Consider the following 5,359-nt stretch of genomic DNA (forward strand, 5'->3'; position numbering starts at 1 on the left):
CAACCACACCCAATATTTCGTTTAGGCAATCTGTATGGACTAAATCCAATATCATTCCAACAGAATCAACTAGACAGTCAGACTCAATCAAGAAAAATATATCCAAGAGTTATATCTATGTTTTTCAATGTAATCAACAAATCAAACAGATAGAAATCCGCGAGTCTGATTATTATGAGAAACAACTTGAATGGTACCAAAGACCAATGTTCAAGTGTCAATCAATTTCAATCAACAACCAAAGGTTGGATTTACCAATTGATTGACCTACGCACAACCTGTGATATTTCAATTATATAAAAAAATATAATGCGGAAAAGAAATAACACAGATACTAGAAGTTTTGTTAACGAGGAAACCGCAAATGCAGAAGAACCCCAGGACCTAGTCCAGATTTGAACACCACATTGTATTAAGCCGCTACAGACTCTAGCCTACTACAAGTTAACTTCAGATTGGAATGTAGTTGATCCCTAACCAATCTCACACTGATTAAGGTACAGTCGCGTTCCTTACGCCTCTGAATCCCAAAAGGACTCTACACACTTGATTCCCTTAGCTGATCTCACGCACAACCAAGAGTTGTTACGCCTAAAGTCGAAGACTTATAAACCAATCTGTCTCCCACGGAAAAGTCTATTTAGATAGATAAATCTATATCCCACAGAAATACCTATGAAGTTTTTGTTTCGTATTTTAATAAATCAAGGTGAACAGGAACCAATTGATACACCGGTTTTAAATTACCGAATAACAACCTAGTAATATCAATCCTCTCAAAATAACCTAACTATATGGTAGTAGAACAAGTTATTGCGGGATAACAAAGAATGGTACGAAGAGCTTTGTGATTACTTTTTATATTTTATCTATCAGAGATAAATCTCGAGCAAATCTTAGATAAGATAGTACTCAATACGATAGAACAAAGTAAGATCTGAACACGCAACTACAGAGAAAATAGTTGGGTCTGGCTTCAGAATCCCAATGAAGTCTTTAATTCGTTAACCTATAATGGTTTTAGGAAAAACCTAGGTTAAAGGATAATCGACTCTAGTCGAAACTAGTATCACCCATGAGGTGTGAGATTAGGTTTCCCAGTTGCTAGAGTTCTCCCTTATATAGTCTTCAAATCAGGGTTTCATAACTTTGGAACAAAGCAATAAATATTCACCGTCAGATGAAACCTGATTTAAGATTCAAGCTAATATCTTTCCACAGTTGGATGGTCTTAGCTTGTTACACACAAATGAAATATACTTTCATTTAGATATGGGTATCGTACCTAAACGTGTATATTGAGTTGGATCAATAACAGTTAACCGAAGCTAGACATATGAACACTTTTCTTTTAACCATGTTCATCTTAACACTTCTAGATCAATTGATAATCAAATGAATATAATTGTGTTACTCATAGAGTTATTTAATTGTTTATATTCTCATAGAAGTATACAAGACACAATTGAAGCAAAAGTCAGATTGATTCAAAAGAATCAGTTCATGAACATTTTAGCCACGGTTTGCAAAGATTGCATTCCTTAGTTTATAAATGTATTTGTTCATGAGCATGAAATCATGTTTAACCGATTTAAGAACTTGAACCACTTAAGTTTGGAAGCGGGTACGTGAACTTAATGTAAGGACCCTCAAGCTCGTCAACGCTATGAGACCAGTCAAGTGACGAATTAACCGCTAATAACTCGATTAGTTTAACACGAACATTACTTAATAGAAATTAACCTAACAACTATCTAGATATGAAACTAGTATCGTTGAATAGGTCTCGGAAAGTTATGTGAAATAGGCTACTCGAATGTGTCATTAGGATATCGGACGAAGAACATATCATCAAAATTGTAAGAAGGGAAAAATAGTCTTTTTGAGCTCAACCGACCTGGCTGCCCGTATCAATTTTCAGGGTGCCTTTGTAAGTCTTGGTTGGCCTTATCCCCAACCCAATCGAAGAGAAATTCACTTTCTCTTATATTCTTCTTATTTCTTCTTCTTTCCTTCTCTTCTCATCTGTTCTCCTCCTCCTTCTTCTTCTTTCAGTCGAACTCAGTCCAAAGGATTGAGCTTAGTTTGTGGGAAACTCATAGTATTATAGTGAGATAGTTGAATCAAGAGTCTTATTGAGAAGTTTCAGAGATAGAAGTGATGTTCAGAGAGAATCAGTGAGTTAGGGTTTCGAAATTCATTTGGAGTTCGATTTAGGTGATGATTAAGATAATTAGAAGGTAGGTGTTGAAGAACACGATGTAATGAAGGTGATTCTGCATAATTAAGGATGGGTTTGGTTGAATCGAGAAGTTGAATGAATGATGTGAACTCGAATTGGGGATTGAGAATCAATTTAGGGTTCATCTGAAGGTTGATGGTGATGATGATTTGGTCAGGATTGATTATAAGGCTGAGAAATTGAGATGGGTTATAAGAGTGTGTTATGGTGAAGAGGAAATCGATTTCAATTGCTTGAACAAAGTTTGACTTAAGGTAAATCCTTATTTATCTAATTGTAGTCTATATATTCTTTATGTTGTGACTGCGTTTGTTATTTGTACATCTAGAAATTATTGTGTTAATTATAGTTTAGATATTATGTACCCTGAATCAAAGAATTAGAATTATAGTTTGGGATGAGTTTGGATACGGGATTGAATTACAGGGATCTTGGTGGAGTCAATGAAGAGCTGAAGAATATAAGATGGGTTTGTATGTGTTTTTGTTGTGGCTGTAGTGAAATAGTTTTGCAGATGGTGGGGATATTTCTGAGATGGTGGTGGAATGAGTGTGGAGAAGATGTTGTTGTGATTGGAATAAGCTGAAGTTGTAGGTGGTGGAGGTTTTGTATCTTTCAGTGATATTTAGGGGACTGTGGTTGAGTTTTAAGTGGAGTCGATGAACTTATGAATTATCGCAGATGAATATGCAGCTACAAAGTGTTTGAGATTCTGGTAGAGTTGTTAATAGTGTTAGTGGTTGAATGCAGTTGTTGGGAGATTGTAAGAATGTTGTTGTTGGTGGTATTGTTGCTGCTGTGAGTATTGCAGGTGGTGGAGTTGTCTGTGTAGGTGGAGTTGATAACAAGAGGTTGGTATTGGTGGTTGTGGATGTATGAAATTGCAGATGTAGTAGTTACAGGCTGTAATGAAGTAGAAAATCAGGTTGATAGAGTATATGTAGTTGCATTTGCATCATGATTGTGTATCTAAGAAGTGGCCTATGTAATGGCCTTGGCATGTTTAGCCTGAGTCTGTCACCCCAGTCTGACTCGTTTGACTCAGTTAATCTGACTGAGTTAACATGTTGATCCTGTTCTGAATCAGTCTAGTTGACTGAGTTGAACCAATTAACCTATTCATGTTGACTAGTTGACCTTGACCGAGTTTTGACCCAGTTGACCGGACCAAGTTAACCCCTTGACTGTGGATTAGACTTTGATCTTTGACTGACGTTGACTGTTAGTTGACCTTTGACTTTTATTGACCGTTGCATAACCCAGTTAGACCAGGCCTTAGATTAATGGGCTGATTTAGTGGCCTTGGGCTTAGGGTTGTTTTCCTATCTTGATGATTTGGACCCCTTATGGTCCGAATTGACCTTTGGTTCCTTCTACAGAGTTGTAGATATTCTTAAGACATATCTGATGGACTATAAAATCAACTTAATTGAATTAGTAAACCTTAGATGAGCTAAAGATAGATAATGAAGAGGCGTAGAACCATAAATGTGTTTAGAACTATTAGATAGTTCACTTAGTCTATAACTAAAGAATTATATGAAATTATGCTATGAGCCTTGTGTGAGCCTTTTGGCTAATTTCTTAGAGTGTTTGTGTGATTAACAGATAGTCTTTATTAACAACGATCGATTCAAAGGATGAACCAGTGGATTGTAGATCTCGAGGTAGGCATGGCTTGTCATCAATACAGGTGGGAACTCTGTAACCTTCTTGTAATCATTAAGCTTTATTTTATCTGCGAGCATGATGAGTCTTTACTATTTGAGTGCATGATAGCGTATACTGTGATTTTCTATTTCCCGTATCTTGAGTATGATGTATATGTTGTATCTATATGTACGGTATTGGTATGATGTGTTGTGTTTGATATGCATTGTGAGATTTCCCTGCGAGGAGTGTTTGTGTTTCCCCACGGCTCTTAGTTAAGTTAAGTAAGGAGGTAATTCATCCGTCGAAAATATTATTTAGTAGGGCGGTAATTCATCCGTTTAAATATTATTATAACTATTTCATTAGTAGAGCGGTAATTCATCCGTTATAGTATTATTGCTTATTAATATAGTAGGGCGGTAACTCATCCGTTTGAATATTACCTAGTAGGGCGGTAATTCATCTGTTATGATATTATATATACTATTTTATTTGAGGGAAATCACTCTTGTGCATATCATAATTATTTGACTAACTTTCGGATCTTGATGGTAATATTCTGAATCATAGTTTGTATGGGCACTTTGTGTGGATGATTTTATTATTATTGGTTAGGGTTGTTCTCGCGTCGTCTTCTCCAATGTGTTTGGCGAGGTTAGGATAACACTTCCTTCTTGTTGCATGAATTTCTGAATGCTTAGATTCATTACTCTTCTTTCCAATTTCTGTTTTTGATACTGTGAATCATGTTAGTGATTACTTGGAAGTTATATGTTTCTTTGGGAACCCTCTGGGACGATGTGCTCACTTGTTCCCACTTCAGTTTCAGTAATCATAAGGAATGAAGCATGCGAAAATATCCGTTTTCGTAGCTTAGTGCTCTACCGAATGTAGTGTTGGTGTGTATCTGTATTATATGTATTATTTCCTTATTCTGTAAAACAACACATTTATATATTTATATAACATGAGAGACTTTCAAACATACTGTATCAGAGAGTTTGGGTTTGTTTGTTAGCACTTTATGGGAAGATGGTTCTTAAGATTGATAATATGGATTTGATGCTTCAATTAGGGGGTAATCATATAGCTAAGCAGGTTAAGGAGTTGGGGCGTCACACTTAAGTTCCGGACATTGGTCACAAGCCGACAGTTTGCAAACGAGTACGCAAACTATAGCTCCGGACCGAACTCAGTTGAAACCGTTTGTGAACGGGTTCGCAAACTTGGTTCCCGGACTTCAACAGTTAAATCAGTTTGCGAACGGGTATGCAAACTTAAGTACCCTGACTTAAACAGTTGAATAAGTTTGTGAACGGGCATGCAAACTTCCGGTCTTGAATTCCGTCAACACAGTTCGTACACTTAGTACACAAACCGTAATGTATCCAGACATGGGTTTTAGCTCTTAACTCTCATTTCAATCATTGAACCATTGTTAAAAGACGACAAGAGTTGTCATAC

At 36.4% G+C, this 5,359-nt stretch overlaps 1 long non-coding RNA gene across 1 annotated transcript; it reads left to right on the forward strand.

The window, feature by feature from the left end:
- The first annotated feature begins 2,018 nt into the window (after positions 1 to 2,018).
- LOC113331250 lies at positions 2,019 to 4,880 on the forward strand. Its single transcript, XR_003350849.1, has 2 exons — positions 2,019 to 2,496; positions 3,851 to 4,880. It is a non-coding gene; the product is annotated as an uncharacterized LOC113331250 (long non-coding RNA).
- Positions 4,881 to 5,359: the final 479 nt, after the last annotated feature.

The sequence above is a fragment of the Papaver somniferum genome, unplaced genomic scaffold (assembly GCF_003573695.1).
Source record: "Papaver somniferum cultivar HN1 unplaced genomic scaffold, ASM357369v1 unplaced-scaffold_125, whole genome shotgun sequence".
NCBI lineage: Eukaryota > Viridiplantae > Streptophyta > Magnoliopsida > Ranunculales > Papaveraceae > Papaver > Papaver somniferum.